Here is an 18,724-nt window from a genome sequence, read left to right as displayed (position 1 = left end):
GGAGACCAGGTATTTAAATTGAAGTCATTAGAGCCCGTGCTTTCTCTTATCCACCAACTTTCTCTGTAACAAGCAAGTGAACTTTTTTCTGCATTTAACTGCTTACATGATTGACTTTGTTAAGATATTTCTGGTTAAAATATCCAGATGTTACTCTTATGGTTAACGACTGATAGAACTGTTGGTTCTCAAAATTAGAAACTTTTCTACTTTCTGATCCTAATCCTAAGTGACCAGATGGAAGAAAGGTAACTTCATCCTTTCTCTTCCTGTTCTCATGCTGAGATTGTATCTGAACAGTATATATTAAAAGTGAAAGATAGTTCTATTTTCTGTTGTCTTCAGACGCAATGCAACGTTTGCCAGCAGTGGGGTATGATATTACCTTTTTTGGCTAACCTAGCCTCAAATGACACTGTTTAGTGTGATGTCTGATAATTAATGGCAGTCTATCTAGATACTGATGCAACAAGAATATTTGAAAGGATATTGAGAAAAAATACTGAGATTAAATGACTTCTTTCTGAAGCTGGTTACCAAAATGGCTTCTTCATATTTTGTAATATTAAAAAACACTCACTGAATAGAAAAAGCACTTATTTGTGGACCTTAGTTAAGGGTATCATTATATTTATTTTAGTCTTAGAATTACAGCAAGAGAAATCAATGTACACCAAGAAAAGATGTGATTCTTAGAAAGGAAGACCTTGAAAGAAAATTAGGTGGAATATGACACTTGACCAAACCATATAACCTGCTAAGGAACATAGTTTTAGATTACTATGAAATCAGGTTGCCAAGAAAAAAGATTAAAGTCACAAAGTATGCTTCTAAATCACTTGCTTTTGGTAAAAACGCATCACATGCTCTTCAGTTGTGAATAAGTAGTCCTGACTGGGTGAGTAAATGTGATGTAACATTTTTACAAATGTATGAATCTCAGAATTAACCAATCTACATCACATCATAGTATTTTAATACTGACTCCTTTAGTAGTAGGAGATGCTTTTTCCCTTCTATACAGCAGTGAATGTAGGCTTGGAATTCTCATTTCCATTAACATACAAATCTTCAAATGCATAGAAATATACAAGACACTGAACAAACACATTTTTGAGTAATGTATTAATTTACTTAGGAGAAAGACAACTTTGTATTTGACTTCAAAGTTTGGTGAAATGTTGAAAATGACATGGCACAAAAAGCCTTATTCAAAATTGATTTCATGCTTTGAGCTGTGTTAGTTACTCTGTTCATACTGAACTGATATTTTTTTTTAATCATAAGAAGGCGGATTAATCTCTAAGCTTTTAAAGATAGTTTTTGAGATTCAAGTTTAGAATGAAAAATTGATACATGTCCTCCCTTAAATTTTTTCCCCAAGAGCAAACACACACACACACACACACACACACACACACACACACACACACACACACACACAAAGGGAGAGAAGCACTAGCTAATCTAAATTGGGAAATGAAGAGGGCTTTTTTTAAGCATGAAAATTTCATCATCTTGTCAGCTGGCAGAATGCCTGCTGTGTGGATTCACAAAGGCTAAGAATTACACTTTCATGAAATTTTCCTCACTAACTGCCCTGGTTAATTTGAAAGATAACCCACTGTTCTAATTCATTCCTCAATTGGGCGGTGCAGGTTTTATCTTTGATCTGACAAAGCATTTGTGTTAATCGTTTTGGCCCTCCACTAGACACTCTTGGGATTGTGCTTTTACAATAAATGTGTCTGTGATAGCTCTTTAGTCTATTATACTTACAATAGATCCATAGAACTGGTAATTAATTCTCCACTGCTTTGGAAATGGGAAGAATAGGTGTAGCTCTGTCAAGTACTGCTGGGAAGTTTGTTTAGCTGGTTCATTTCTGAAGTGTTCCCCTCAACTGTTCAAAAAAGCGAATCTGAGATTGAAATGTTAACATACCCTGATGCCTTGCTGTTGAGTGGGAAATTCAACCCATTTGAGTACCTAAGAAGGAGGTGCTGTGTCCATTTACTATCAGTTACTATGTGAATTGAACCCTTATTTGAATACTTACATAGAGTCAAATCTTCCTAAAGGTGGAGCCTGTGACAGACACAATTATGAGAGTAAACCCAAATGTGTTCCCCAGTCCTCACTATGGAGTGTTTAAGGCGTTTGAATAGGGCAAAGTGTGTTTCTTTACCAATCTTCCTGTCTCTCTGGGTACCTGCAGAAGAACAATTCTTAGAGCTCTTTGCTATTATTTTTGAATGTAGAGACAATGCTAACCCCACTTTGGACTGCCCCCCTATCTAAAAAAAATGAACAGATAAGTACTGGCTATCAATCTAGTAACCCTTGATTAATTGCTAGGTCCAGAATTAGTGACATAATTTCTTAGAAATTAGCTCTAGGCTTTATAATCTCAGAATATTCCTGAATTATGCCATTTGAGGACAGGGGTTATACCTTCTTCTTTGTCTGTGATCTCTGCACTTCATTTTACAGTGGGTCTTCCTTGATGCTTGGTAACCAAGGGACAAATAAAGTTAGTATTTTTAAATATTTTCTGTAAATTATGTTTTTCATACTGTTACACTGACAAGAGGGCGAAATTGTGATCTACAAAGTTGTTATCAAGTTAGCACAAAACTCTATAATTATTTTAAGATCCTGAAAGCATGTCTTTTGTATTTTACATTATTGATTACTGCAGGTTTCAATAAATGCCTGTCCACACCCCAGGAGCCTTAATTTTTTGTCCACAAGCCAAATATGTATCAATGCCTACAAATATTGTTATGATGCAGTGTAGGCAGCCTGTCTTAGTGTAATACTTTCATTGTCTTGCTAGAGAAGTCCTATGCTTAATTGGATAAAATGGTGGGATTGGGGGCATAGATATGTAGCTTGCTACCTTATTACTGCTGGTCTCTTTATTTCTCTGTTTTACTTATTATTGTGGAAAAAGTACATTATTATTTCTTTGTAGCCAGTTTTTATGAGGAATTTAAAAAGTTATGCCCAGAGTATTAATATCAGCCATCATGCAGGATGTTCTGATACCCTAGATTGACTTGGAATTGCCTTTTATCAAAAGTGTAATGATGCCACAATACAATATTTGTTGAACTATTTGTTCATTAAAAGTCACACTCATTTAGCATCATGAGCAAACACCATTTATGGTACCTAACAATGCTTAAGCAAGAGTGAGTTTATGAGGAATCCACAGATTGAAATTAAGTAAATACATCTGATAAATGCAAAACAAAACAACTTTTTACTTAAGATCCCACCACCAAATGTGTTACCTACGACTTTGGCATTGGTTGCCATTGCCTTCATTTGTTCTGTTTCTGTGGAATGATATTGTATGATGGATCTATTTGAGAGCCATGCAGTAGCATTCAGTAACTATGTTGTTCTGCTGCAAATATTCAGTGTTCAATAACCCTCAAAATTTCTCATTTCTTACCTGTGGTGATGTGGGCTGATAGTTTTTAGGTTATAGGTTGCAATATGCAGTAGTATCACAGGTACATTAGTTGAAAATAGTTTAAGCTTTAAGCAGTAGGGGAATTATTATTTATTTATTTGCTTCTTCATATGTACAACATTTAGAAAGAATAAATTGAGTTTTTTAAAATAAAGGCATTAACAGCATAATTACAAGTGGCAGTAAAGGCTTGCAACATAGAAGCAATAGATATCTATGTCAAAAATTCAGCTTCATGGGCAGCTCAATACTTGCTGCCCAACAGTGCTTCAACAGAAGTGATTTAGGAATCCATAAAACTCATCCCAAATCTTATTAAAATGAAAAAGAACTTTCTGAGAACTGTTGTTTCTTCTGGTTTCACACCATTTGATAGGTAAGTTAAATATAAATGAACACTAGACATACAGTATTCTAACACCAAGCCCATTGATGGAAAGGTGGTATGCTTTTATTTGTGAATGACTGAGTTTTCTTTAAATAAGTCAAGCTAGCTAGTTTTGAGTTGAGTATAACATTTTGGTGTAACTTCATGGAATGTTCACATAGTAAAACTAATAAATAGAGCTCTTATGATAGTTGGGGTAGAATCTTATTCTAAGAAAATTTATTACTGTACAAATCTAAGTGAAACATAGGTTACCCCATCCTTTAAAATATGCCACTTGACCTTTTAGAAAATAATCAACATTTATCTGTAGTTTCTTTAGTTTTTACTTCACTTAATCATAACCTGATGGCATCAATTCCTTTTGCTAGGCTCAAAACTTGAATATGATCCTGTGGAACTAATGGGAGATTCACACCACATTTGGAGGGATTCAAACACAGAAGAATTAAAAACTGTCCTTTCTGATTATGGTCACCCAGCAGCGGACTGGTCCACTTGTGTTGAACCTTGACTTTCAGCAACACCTGATGCAGTTTACCTTTGTAGGGAAAATTGGGGGATTTTTGAAATGCTCAGGAAGTGCCATAGGAGTTGTCAAATATATGACAACAACCAGAGAAATCCAGAAAAGTAACCTTGTCTATTTAGGGAAAACTCTACTTAGAATCTAACTCTAGTCACCTATAGCTACTATCTTGTAGTAAAGTAAGAATTTGAACCAGAACAGATTTCATTTAACCTTTCAAAAGTGAGATTTTCACACCACTGACCTCTTTGACATAAGGAGCAAAGTGGAACTATCAGTTCTCTGCTGTGCATGTCAACAGAATGGGAATCGAGCACCCTATGCAACAGCTGTTTTTCATATTCGGTTTGTATGTACATTATGGTCCACAAGTGAAATCATACCTTTACCAATAGCTGCTGATAGGAATTCTAGGTGATGCCATCTAGCGTAGCCTTGCATTAAATGGAATAATCTCATGTCTGTTTAGGAGAGAATTAATTTAATGCTTTTCCAAGGCACTATAGAAAAATTCTCTCTCTCTCTCTCTCTCTATATATATATATATATATATATTATATATATGTAATTTATATATATAATATAGTACATAGTATATAATATATAAAATATATAATGAAATTGAGTGCATTTTTTTAATGGAAAAGAATTGGTTTGTTTTAAGCTTAGATGGCTTTACCATATACCCTTACCATCATACCATCCATAGTATCAACATACCATTTTGTCAAGCACAATGTAACATGTACTCTTGGTCTAAAACTTGTGTGATTGAATAGCACCTTCAGAATTTTCTGTGGCTTTTACTCTGTGCCATAATATAATTTTTCAAATGGTGCTCTGTCTTGCTTGTTGAAAGGGCTTCTCATTCATGAAGTGCAGGTGCTCCAGGGTTCTTGGCTGTTCAAGAAACAATGCTTTTCAGGTGCTGCGGAAAACCTGGATGATTTGCTAGCTAACCCATAGGATCCATGACTAAATAAAACTGACACTGCTCAGGATTTATGTCTCTGTGTATATTTAAGGATTTAGAGACTACACAGACTACAGTTGAGACCTTCAACTCCACCTTTCCATTTAGTGATGTAGTGATGTTCCAGATCTGTGAAACAGCAGTTCTCAATGGGAGTGAGGGAGGTTGTCGAAGTACCTTTCTTTCTTTTTTTTTTTTTTAATTTATTTATTATATGTAAGAACACTGTAGCTGTCTTCAGACGTACCAGAAGAGGGCATCAGAACTCATTACGGGTGGTTGTGAGCCACCATGTGGTTGCTGGGATTTGAACTCATGACCTTCTGAAGAGCAGTCGGTGCTCTTACCCGCTGAGCCATCTCACCAGCCCAAAGTACCTTTCTTTCACACGGATTGCCTAAGACCATCAGAAAACAGATACTGACATTGCAATTCATAATCGTAGCAGCACGAGGAACTGTATTAAAGGCTCTCAGTGTTAGGAAGCTTGAGAACCACTGCTTTAGAAAGACCCAATGAAGACTTTCTAATAAAACAATTTTCTTTTTGTAGTGTAACTCAATAGTTCTCAAACTTTTTCATCTTTAGCACCCTAGTATATTCTTAAAATACTAAATATGCCAATGAGGTGGTTTTTGACTTGTTTTTGTTTTTGTTTTTGCTTTTCGAGACAGGGTTTCTCTGTATAGTCCTGGCTGCCCTGTAGACATGGATGGCCTCGAACTCAGAAATCGGCCTGCTTCTGCTTCTCTAGTGCTGAGACTAAAGGCATGCACCACCACTGCCCAGCACCAATGAGTTTTTTAATATGAATTCATATTTTAAAAAATTAAAACCAAGGCACTAAAGTATTAATCCATTTATGAATAACAAGTATATTAAGTAAAAATATAATAATTTTAAAGTGGGTGTTGGTAGCATTTGGTTTTCATCCTAGTACTTGGGAGGCAGAGGCGGGAGTATCTCTGTGAGATTAAGGCAAGTCTGGTATCTATAGTGTAAGTTCCAGGCCAGCCAGTGCTACATAATGGAACCCTATTTCTAAAAGAGCCCATTTTGTGAAAAAAAAAAAAACTTCATAAATAATCTAATAAAGATAGTTGTATTGTTTTATATTTTTTTAAAATTTATTTCTTACCTGTTTTATAAGATAGCTGAAATCTCATACCTTCTTCAGCATTTCATATATTGTGATTTGCCATTGGTTTGTAAAGAAAATTTTGATTTACACACTGGGAATGTCACTGGGGAAAGAAGAAGCATGTTTTACTTATCTTTTCTGTTAACGATAGACATCATTTTGGGGGAGGAGTCACTAAACAAATCTTATACCAAAGTTGTTTTTTTAAAGTGTTTTGTGGTGGGTATGTATATGTGTTCATATAGATATGTACTTGTGCATATATAGGTGCACATGCACATGTGTGCGAATGCATGCGTAGTCAGTGTTGGGTTTATTCTCTTTATTAGTTTCTTTACCTTCTTTTCTGGAGAACAGAGTCTCTCAGTGAAGCTGGAGCTCATTGGTTTAGCTAGACTGGCTGGCCAGCAAGCCCCAGGGATCCTTCTATGTTCACCTCCCTACTGCTAGGATTGCAGGAACACATGCCACTCTGCTCGACTTTTTACATGGATGTTGGGGATCAAATGTGTATACTTCTACATACACAGTTAATGCTTCTTTACTTACTGAGCTAGTCCCTTGGCCAAGGTAGTTTCTTAAAGGTTACTCATAACACTGGATATTAAATCATGTCTTTTGTCTTTTTGTGTTATAGTAGATTTAAATGTGTTACTCTGTCTTAAACCTTGAGTGGATCATTTATCTATGCACAATTTTGTAATATGGAACATTATTTAGAAAATATTGGTTAAGGTGGCTTATACTTGTTTTCCAAGTGATAGTACATATTACAGTGCAGTTTTTAAAAATCAGATATTTTAATCGGCCTAATTATAAAGCTTTTAAATATTAGGGCATTATATTAATATTCCATTGAAAATGCATTGAACGCTGGGATTTAACAAATACTGTCAGTTGATTTTTCTTGAAGTGACAGACTCAGTTCATTTTTGAGGAAATGTCTGCTAGGTACTTAGGTCTGAATAACCATAGTTTGTCTATCAGTTACTCTTTCAGGTAAAAATGGATTTCTCTGAACAAAATAGTTAGCTCCGTTCCCAACTTTGACAGTTGTACAAGTGTTTTCCCTGGAGACAACTACTGTATCTTTGCATATGATAATAAAAGGAATACAAATGTAGAGTTAAGCTTCTTAATAAGATTCTGCTCTCTATGAGCATATGGTATTACTAAATGAACCTAGCTTACTTATGTATCAGGTTTTTTGAGTGTGTGGTGATAAGGAATACAAAAGCTAATAGTATAATTTGTAGCCACTGCCTTTATGAATGCCTATAGACCAGACATCTTATTGTACATATCCAGTTTTGCACCAAATTAGTACAGTTGTATACCCAATGAAAAAGACCAGTATTCACAAAAGAGTTATGGGCTTTGATTGTTTGTGTGTATTTGTTTGAACCATTTGAGGATGATTTATATTGTTTCCAGTTGGGGACAATTATGAAATCAGGTGCTGTAAACATTTGTATAGAGATTTTGGGTGAGCATGTTCTAATTTTCTAGAATAATTATACAAGAGCTATATTGGTGGCCCATAGAATAATTGTATGTTTGAAATTTTTAAGCATTACCAAACTATTTTTCAAGATGATGATATTATTTTATATTCCTATTAGCAGTATGTAAGAGTTTCATTTATTTTTCATTCTTGTTGGTACTTGGTATTTTTTTTTTTAGTTTGAACCCTGGGCATGAAGTGATGTGTCTTTGTGACTTTAATGTTAATTTCCCTGATGCCTAGTGATATTGAAGTCTTCATGCATTTACTTGCTTGCTGTCTTAGTTACTTTTCTCTTGCCATGACAAAGTACAATGACAAAGGCACTTATAAAAGAAAGCATTTAATTTTGAAGCTCATGGTTCCAGAGGGGTAGAGTCCATGACCATCATAGTTGGGAACATGGCAGCAGTCAGGCATGGCATGGCACTGGAGCAGTAGCTGAGAGCTTATATCTATTTTCACAAGTATGAGGCAGACAGAGAACTAATTAGGAATGTCTTTGGTGTTTGAAACCTCCCAAGTCCACCCTCAGTGACATACCTTCTTACAACAGGCTCATATCTCCTAACCCTTCCCAAACTGTTATACTGACTAGGAATCAAATGGTGTACTCTTTCTGCTGTACTGTATCAAATATTTTTTTATTTGGATTGCTTGCTTTTTATTGTTGGGTTTTGAGAATTTTTCATATATTCTAAATACAAGTCCTTTGTTGGATATGTGATTTACAAGTGTTTTTTCCAAGTCTGTAGCTTGCATTGGTCTCTGTAAAAATATTTTTACCTAGCAGAGTGGCATATGACTTTAATACCAGCACTTGGGCAGCAGATGCAGGGGAATCTCTGAGTTTGAGGGTAGCCTGGTCTACATAATGAGTTTCTTGACAGCCAGAGCTACACAATGAAGCCCTGTCTCAAAAAAAAAAAAAAACCAAAATTTAAATCATTATTATTGTCTGGATCTGTACACATACTGTGTATAGAGATCCTAAGAGAACTCCCTGGAGTACGTTTTCTTTTACCTTTATGTGGGTTCTGGGAACTTAATTCAGGGTTAGAGTTGCTTGATTTGGCAGCAAATGCTGTACCTGATATATCAGTATTTTTGTTTTCTACACTGTGCTTTTACTTGAAAGTTGGAGGGTTCATACACGCACACACCACACACCAAATCTAGATAAAACATCTGTCTTGAGCTAGAGGTTTTATATGAGGCTTAAGACCAATTGCTTTCCTGTAAGATTGTCCTCTATTGAATAGCCTCTGTGTCCTTGTCAATAATCTTTTGTGTAGACTAGGATAGGACTATTTCTAGACTTTTTTCCCTCTCCCACAGATCTTTGTGTTTATCAATTTGTCAATATTGATTATTGTTAGCTTTGATATTTTTTCAGATCCTACTGTTAATAATGGTTATTAAATGCTTTAACCTCCCTTCTAGCCCACCACTCATCAGAGGTAGTGGAAAAGAAAGGTTATTAGGATATGGAGGAAGTAGATCTGTTCAGAAAGTGTTCTTTGGAGCAAATCCAATCAGAGTTGTCATGAACTTAGCAGTTTGCTTTACAGGAATCAGCAGTGGCAGTTTGATCTACTTCACAAATATACCAGCTGTTCAGTTTAGTAGTTTTGGGATAGAAAACATCAGTCAGCACCGGTGGCATGACTCAGCAGAAACAGCCAGGCCTCCACAGAATAGACATGAGTCAGCAGAAGTGACCAGGACTAGCAGGGATGCCATGAGAAGTTCTCTGCTGTTCTGCTCAACAAAAAATAGGTCAGAGATGAAGACAAGAGACCAAGAAGTGTTGCAAAGCTAGCTATGCAAACCTCATCACTGTTGAATCCTACTTATATTACCTCCAAACATCTCATGTCCTCCCATGAGTCTTGCCTCAGCATGTGAGTATCTGCTGACATCACTCTGCGAATCAGCCTGAAGCCATCAGAACACCACCAGACGTTTTTGGTGTTTGTTTCTATAAAATCACAATAAATGATGACCAGGAAGGAATTGCAAGGCATACCAATACCATCCAGCACCGTCTGTCCACTGTCTGTTGTGCCTTTCTTAGCATCTTGTGTCCTTTCATGTGTTTGCTTTAGCAAAACATCCTTTAACCTGTGTTTGCTTCAGTGAAACATTCCTTTACATGTCTGCCTTAGCAAAACATTCTCTAACCTGTGTCTGCTTTAGGACATAGTATGTGTCTGCCCCAGCAGAATGCTATCCATCACAACTGACTTTCCAAAGAAATCATAAGTTTCCACTTCAGATTACTGTAGCTTTACATGGAACACTTTTAATTACGCTATATAGAGAGTCTGTCTTCACACTATCCTTTTTTTTCTGTGAGGCAGGATATCTTTCTGTAGCTCTGGTTGACTTGGTTTTCATCAAGCTGTCTTTGAACTCACAAAGATCCACTTTTCTCCCAAGTGCTAGGATTAAAGTGAAGCTCCACCTCATCTAGTTGCCTTAGCATTTCTTTTACATCATTTGTTTGCTTACAAAGATGATCTATCTTGACCATGGCTGCAAAACACCAGTCTTAGTCAGGGTTTGTATTCCTGCACAAACATCATGACCATGAAGCAAGTTGGGGAGGAAAGGGTTTATTTGGCTTACTTCCACATGGCTGTTATCACAAAGGAAGTCAGGACTGGAACTTAAGCAGGTCAGAAAGCAGGAGCTGATGCAGAGGCCATGGAGAGATGTTTCTTACTGGCTTGCTTCTCCTGGCTTGCTCAGCCTGCTCTCTTATAGAACCCAAGACTTCCAGCCCAGGGATGGCACCACCCACAAGGAGCCCTACCCGCTTGATCCCTAATTGAGAAAATGCCCCACAGCTGGATCTCATGGAGGCACTTCCCCAACTGAAACTCCTTTCTCTGTGATAACTCCAGCCTGTGTCAAGTTGACACACAAAACCAGCCAGTACAACTCCTGAGCAGGTGATTTGTTTCTTTTTGTTTTATTTTTAGAGTATCTGATGATATAGCTTTATCTGGAATGTTACTAGAATTTATCGGGTACATTCTCCCATGTGACTATTAAAGCCTACAAAATAACAGTTGTTGAGGAATTCTTAACTAATGTAAAATAATCATTGAATATTTTAATGTGGCTTTTATGGTTTATATATATTAAAGGATACATTAGTTTTCACACTTACAAGAAAATAAGGTTTTGTATCCAGAAATAATTATATAAAAGCAAAATTCCAGTTGTACATTTTTAATGGGACTTTACCATCCTTACTGAGTCTTCTAATATATTGCTGACACTTTACAAATAACAGTTAACATTTCTCAATCTTGTCTCTTTTCTGTTATGATTTATAAATCTAAGTGAGGAGTATTTGTATATAGAATGGGCAGTTTGGAGACTGGATTTTGTACTTTTCAGTGTTTTCTCTTAGGAATCACATAATCACAAGGCTTCGAAGCTTCTCCATTATATAGGATCTTGAATGAAAATATATGATTTTACATCTTTTGAAATGTTTTGATTTCCTTCAAGGTTCCTATGAGAACTTTGAAAATCTTATAAATCTATCTCTAGGGGCTAGCAGGATTTGTGAAAGGCTGTCTGGATCCTTCTGCCTAAACGTTGTTAGTGTTTCCTCTTGTGGCTATCTTTGAGCAAGAGAAAAAATATTTTAAGAAGAGGGGATATTCCATTATGTTCATAAACACTGTATATTGAACACTACATATGAAAACAGCTTTCAGAATATTTTATATACTTCCTAATTACAAGATTCTTGTAAGATAGGTGTACTAATACCGTCCAATATTTTCCAACTTGTGATAACAGATTTTTACATTGGGAATTACGAGGTTATATTATGGTTTTGTTACCTATTTTTCTCTCATTTTCTAGAGCTTCAGTTCGACTGATGGCCTCTCTCTCTGTCTTCAGTTCCCCCAATTGGTTCATTTCCCTTACTGTTTCCTGTTTTAAATGCTGCCTGTCCTTGCTCATTTCTTATATACTAAGATTTAAATTCGATAGCATAACCTTAGATCATGAGCCAACTTCTCTACCTTTCCATCTAGACTATCTCCTCTATACTGTAAGAAAGCTTGTTCCTGAAAAATCATACACACTTTACTACAGCTTCATCTGTATCTTCCTGCCTAAAACCACATCCCACACCACAGCAATGCCTACTTGGTAAAATCCTCTGTCCCTCTTCAGCGGCTCTTCTGGAAAGCTTTCCTCAGTAAGCTCAGGTAAAATATGTTATATTACCCCTGTTATACTCTCCTAAGGCATCACACACACACATGTGATGGCTCCCATTACCGGATTATTGTCTCTTTTACTTAAAGGCTGAGCTAAACCACATAGGGTTGTGTTTAGCTTCATGTTGGCTCTTAAAAGTATAGTATCAGGGATGTGGAAGGCACATGACTTAAATACTTGAACAAGGGAGTAATTTTTGGAACTTTCACAAAATCTATGGGTGCAACCTTTACATTCAGCGGGAGGAGATAGTAATAACTCTACAGCCACTGGACAATGTGTTCGTCCTAGGACGTCATCTTTAATCTCTTTTGCTACTTTTCAACATCAGTCATTTTCAGAATCTCTAATAAGTTAAACTTACTTTTTTTCATTGTATACATATATAGTACATGTTTTATTTTTTCACCTTCATTTTTTTCCATGAAAGAATGCATCAAACACATTCACATTTATTTCCTTTTTTATTAAGCAAATGACAAAGCCCCAAATTACCAGTTTTATTTTAAACCTAAGTTTGACATTACACACTTAAACAGTAGTAAAACTGGTGAGGTTGTCAGCATCCATGTATAACTAGGAAACATCCTTAATTTACACTAACCAGAAGTGAATTACCATTGATGAAGTAACAGCTTTTCTTACTAAATACTGAAAATAAAATGGAAATATTTCTCTAGATGATTCATTCATCTGGCAATGTTAACATCATGGGTTGACACTACTCACATTTTAACACAAGTGGAAGCAGATCCATGCTGGTGTTAAAAATTAACCTTGTCCTAGCACTACTCGAGTCACAGGGCTCACCTCAGGTTATGTTTTCTTTTGTTTAAAGCAAAGTACATACAGAGGTTACAACAATTTTAAAGACAAAAAAAAAATGGTCTTATTTTGCAGTCCCAACAACAAATTCAAAAGTCTATACAAATAGGGGCTCCAATGAGCTGTTTTATAAATAGATACTTTTGATTAAGTATAGTTATAAGAAAGTTGAGTTCATTTGAAATCTTCAAAAAAAAAAAGTACTTATTCATCAAATGGTACTTGTTATGGTTTAACTTTTCTGTAAAGTGTGTGCTTTGAATTACTTGTTATCCTAACATAGCAGACACTCCTTACCATTTTACAAGGACTTTTAACTGGCCATCTTCAACTTCTACTCTTTCTTGAATGTTCTCCACAAGTCTTTTTGTAGTGATTTTATTTTTTTTGCCATTGACTGTCTTAGTTGAAGTTGATACTGATTTAAAGTTGCCCATTCCACTCCTGCCAAATGACACTGAAGAGAACGACATGAGACTCCCATGACCTAGTGACCCAAATGAAATGAAGCCTGTATTAAAAGCAGGAAGTCCACTGAAGGGAGAGAGAAACCAAGACAGCACTTCAGCTTCTAGTTCCTCGGAGACATCATTGGTTCCCCAAAAATGTCATCAAATGGGTCTTCAATGAAGTCAACTGAAAATTTCCACAAAAAAATTTCCTGAAGACATCTTCTGGGCTCTGGAATGTGAGGCCAAACTCAAATGGACTGTCAAAATGACTTCCACCTTCACCACCACCACCACCTCTTTCTTTGCTGTATTTGTCGTAGATTACCCACTTTTATCCTCTAACACTTTGTATGCCTCAGCTATTTCTTTAAATTTCTGCTGTTTATTTTCAAGATTTTCGTCTGGGTGCCATTTAAATGCCTGTTTCAAGCATGATTTTTAATATCCTTGGGTGAGGCATGTCTCTGCACACCCAGAACTTTTTTTTTGTTTTGTTTTGTTTTGTTTTGTTTTTGTTTTTTGTTTGTTTCTTTTGTTTTGTTTTTTGTTTTTCGAGACTAGATTTCTCTGTGTAGCCCTGGCTGTCCTGGAACTCACTCTGTAGACCAGGCTGACCTCGAACTCAGAAATCTGCCTGCCTCTGCCTCCCAAGTGCTGGGATTAAAGGCGTGTGCCACCACCACCCAGCTTAATCCACTATGTTTTAACAAATTGTTGGACCAAACCTGATTTGCAATGGCTGGTGAGGGGAGAGATCTTCTCATGGCTCTGGTGCAGCTGAGTTGTTGTTGGTGGTGGTGGTAATAGCAGCATCTCCTTTTGCTTTCTTTTCTCATTTTTTTCTCCCTTACATTCAATTTTTAATTTGTGTTTCTTGCTTGCTACTTGGAAGATCTTCCCTTTTATTTAGTAGGATGCTTTGTATACCCTGAGCAGTGAGTAGGAATCTGACTTCTTAACAACAGCAAAGCTTTCTCAGTGTCCTGTTCATCTAGTTTCTCTTAGCTGGCAGCTGTATCTTTTTCTTGTTAGTATCATATCTAAATAGCCAAAATATTTTGAGAAAGCCTTAGTATTATGCTATCTGTAGGTATGTTTGTCTTTTTTTATGTCTTTTTCCTGGCCTTAGAATGCACAAAATGCACTTTTCCAGAAAAAAAAAAGTGATTAACTTTTCCTCCCATCAGTTATGTTTATTGATTACATACTCAATGGAATTGGTAACAGGTTAAGAGAAATCAGTATAAGTACCAAAGTGGCTTATGATAGAATGTCAGATTCAGACTTACAAAAGAATCCTTGAGAAACTTTATCTCATCTAGTTTTCTTAGCAGTTAGAACCTCTTCTCCTCCATACCTAACTAGTGACTGCAATGCACCTAATGGACTGGTAGATGATATAGTTCAACAGCTAAGGGCTCCCTATAAATAGTCTTGTGCAGCTTTGATTTCAAGGAACCTGTCTTCACCATATACCTTGAAGTTGAGTGTTTTCCCATTTACCAGATTAAGTATGTTGGCACAATTGTGGTGCAGAGTCTCATTTCTCTTTAGAAGTTGCCAATAAAAGCAGCTACAGGAAGGTTAGAACAGAGGACATGAGTTTAGATGACGGTTTTGGTTGGACCATCACTTCAGTTGGTAAAACATCTGTACTGTCCTCCCTTAATCAGGTAGAGTGAAGTACAGTGTGTAGGACATGACTTCTTAACAAAAGACTAGCAAACAGATAAACTATCTAAGTCACACACTAGGGAAAGCTTTGTCTTTTGAATTAAATGCCTGTTAAAGTGCCCAAAACTCAAGGACAGTGACTCAGCAGACTTAGTTTTATATGGCTTTGAAGTCACTAATAGCATCTGAACTCCTGTGTCTATATTTGCAAACATGTAGACTGTAAAGAACAATTCATTTTGAAAACCAAAAGTTTAATTTGGTTCTTTGATAGTCTATCAGATGATTTCAAGCCATCCTCACAGATGTTAATGTCTGATCTACATCATGAGTTGGCATTTGTTTTATAGCAAAAAAGGATGGGATATTTGTGGGAAAAGTTAGAATTTGGTAACGCTAAAATTATCCAGATGTATATTTTAGAAATCTGGGGACCCTTTCTGCTTTTTGAGCTTCTATATATGGCATCTGTTTTTATTCAATTGCTTATCTAATAAAGAATATGCTTGAAGCCAATTTTTGAATTTTATAAATGCTAATATATTTGTAAAATAGTTCTAAGCAATCTTTGTGGACTTTTAAGAAATTGTGTAGCCAACTTTCCCTAAGATTGTATTAAACATATTTACATGTATGTGTTTATGTATATATAATATATTTAAATTTTGGACTAAGCTCTATGAGCTTTAATACAGTCTATTATTGTTGGGTGTTATACAGTTTTTAAAGTCAGGAATAATTACTTTTCTTCTAAAGTAGATAATCAAAATAAGCAGTGGTTGAAGATAAAGATTTGTTGTATGTATTTTCTCCTGTTTAAAAGAAGTACTGTACCTTGGGCGATGGTTGTTAGTGACTGAAAGTAAGTAAGTACAGCACAGTAAAATGCAGTTAGTTACACATGACAGTATATTTTGCTGGCACTGAACATGAGATTTTTTTTTAAATACTTGTTCTCTTTTAAATGAAAACACATTAGTCGTAGAATCATACAGTGTCTTTATTCCTCATTGATCAAGTTAGGGAGAGGGCTGATCAGGTTGTTGGCTGCTTTGCTAGGGTGGGTTGGGGAAGAGTGTCATGACACTCTCCAGACATTGCCTTCTTTCTGTTCAAAGCTTTCTCTAGCTTTTCCTTTGTCCTTTTAGGACACTTTGCTGCTCATTCTGAATGTTGTCAGGACTTTTACTTTAAAACAGCAGTGATGTGAGTTAAGTAACTTACATGTGCACAGGGTTACTTCCTTCCCTCTGTTAGAGTTAATCCTTAAACAGTCTCTACATTTAGGGAAAGAATGTTAAAAACCCCAGATTGCAAAAGCAGTGCCACTTCTGAGAGCTTTGGGGCAATCCTCTGATATGTAATTGCTTTTACATCAGTCATAAGAGAAAGGCAAGAATGCGCTTTCCTTGAACTTAACAGTTTGGGCAATTTTCTATAATCCAGTAAATACAAATTGTAGCTTGATTATTCATCTACGTCTGTCAAGCAAATTTTAATGGATGAATGAATGAGTCAAATCTATGCATGGAAATATACAAATGTGCAAAATCTGGGTCTAATTACCAGGCTGCTGAATTTACACAAGGTCAGGTAAACAAGGCACCAGTGTAATGATTATTAATTGTTAATAATGCCTTTGGGAAAACATTCACATTTTCCTTCTGAATACCTAACAGTTTGCCTTTCTAATCATTTTAAACTCTCAAAATGTTAGCCGGTCTGAAAAAACAGAAACATTTTTGCCCTACTTTTCTCCTTTCCCTCTAATTGCTTACTAATTCTTTTTGAAATAACAGGTAAAATGTAATACATTTTTCAGACCTCTATTGAAAATCACAGTAATGTGATGGTGAGAGAATTAAGGGAGGTAACATACTCACACAGAAGAATGAAATAGCTGCTATCTTTTGTCTCCACTGAAGGGAAGAGCACCCCTCCCATCCTACACCCTCTTTTCAAAACCTAGCCAGCATTCTAAAACACAAAACCAAGGTGCTGAGAAAGGAAGGAAATCAAAGCAGGGCCCCTCCTATTTACCAGAGTAAGTCAACATTTGATTGTATCTTGATATTCTATAAAATGAATGTTGGAAAAAGAATAATATCCACGAATAGTTTCCTATCAAAATGTCCAAGGGGCGAAATAATTGAGGGAGTATTTGCAGAGCTTTATCTTAGTTTAGTAACTCTTGATCACCATTCAGTTTGTAGCTGTGCTATCATTAATGGCTCTCTGTGTCTGGAAGAACAACCTCTTCCCAGCTTTAATCCAAAAGTCATAAATTGTAGAACTAACATGTCATCTGTAGTTCACCCATGCAAAAACACTGTATCTAGAGAAACCTATCTTGCTGCCAGTGTGCTTTGGAAATCTTTGAATATTTTGCATTAATGTTACTACTGGCAATCTCTTGCTGGTCTGTCTTCTCATCTTCCACATTCAGAAGTTATTCTCTATAGCTAATCTAAACATATTCTCTCTGTTCTAGGCTCCAATTCCTGCTGCACACTTGTGTTGACTGTTACAGTTGTGTATTTTTCTTTTATGCTTTTAAACAAAGGTAGCACATGTCAATTTTTTCCCAGGATTTTGCTTCAGTTATGGTTGCCCGTTGTGGGTTAGAATATGCTGAATATAAATTAAACTGACTTGCATAATTTTTGACCTTAGATCCCTAGGTAGTATCCTATCCCTTTTGATACAGCACTTTGAGAATATGCCACAATCTTTGTGCATCCTCATAAGAGCTGTGGTAATTTGATTATTTCTATGTAGAATTGTACCACAAGTCTTTATTATGGTGCTGAGACATTGACTTACCCATCTGCTCTCCCCACACACTTTCCTTTGGAACACTGTCAAATAACTGTTCCTTTCATCTGACCTTATATTCTTTAACTGTTCCTTTCATCTGACCTTATATTCTTTAACTGTTCCTTTCATCTGACCTTATATTCTTTTGACTGCCAGAATTATCCTTGTCTGCTTGCCATCTCTTTAAATTATCCTCAGCCTTAATGACCCAAGGCCTTCCCAGCATGGTGGCCCACATCTATAACCCTACATTCAGAAGGCTGAGACAGGAAGGTTGACATGGATTGGAAGCCAGACTGGGCCATATAGTAAATTCTAGGCTAATCTCTAGAAAGCTTTTTATAGACATCATATTTATAGAACATTATTTTGTGTCCTGAATTTCGTCAGAAGTTTGACGATATATAATGTTTTTCTCTATTTCTTTAATATCTTTCAAAGTATGTTGTTTTATTTACATTCATTCACTGTAATATTGAAGAATTCTGGAGAGCAAAAGAAAAAAATATTTTTAAGCCATCATTCAAATACTTTGTTAACACTTCTATATATACAGTACCATTTAACTCTTGCAGTACCCTTTAAGGTGGTGCCTCATAAATAAGGAATTTGAACCTTATAGGAAGAAAATCAGTTGATGTTGAAAAGATAATTTGTACAGCTGAAGTGTAATTTGGGTCCTT

General features: G+C 36.0%; 1 protein-coding gene and 1 pseudogene across 1 annotated transcript in view; one reads left to right on the top strand and one right to left on the bottom strand.

Moving 5' to 3' along the window:
- Pola1 (DNA polymerase alpha 1, catalytic subunit) overlaps positions 1-18,724 on the top strand; it is a 312,053-nt gene that overhangs the window by 158,007 nt on the left and 135,322 nt on the right. The gene's annotated exons all lie outside the window — the stretch shown is intronic.
- The window catches only part of LOC116090789, a 19,057-nt pseudogene continuing 13,693 nt past the window's right edge, over positions 13,361-18,724 (bottom strand).

The sequence above is a fragment of the Mastomys coucha genome, chromosome X (genome assembly GCF_008632895.1).
Source record: "Mastomys coucha isolate ucsf_1 chromosome X, UCSF_Mcou_1, whole genome shotgun sequence".
In the NCBI taxonomy this organism is placed as follows: domain Eukaryota; kingdom Metazoa; phylum Chordata; class Mammalia; order Rodentia; family Muridae; genus Mastomys; species Mastomys coucha.
This window is presented reverse-complemented; position numbering and strand designations above follow the sequence as displayed.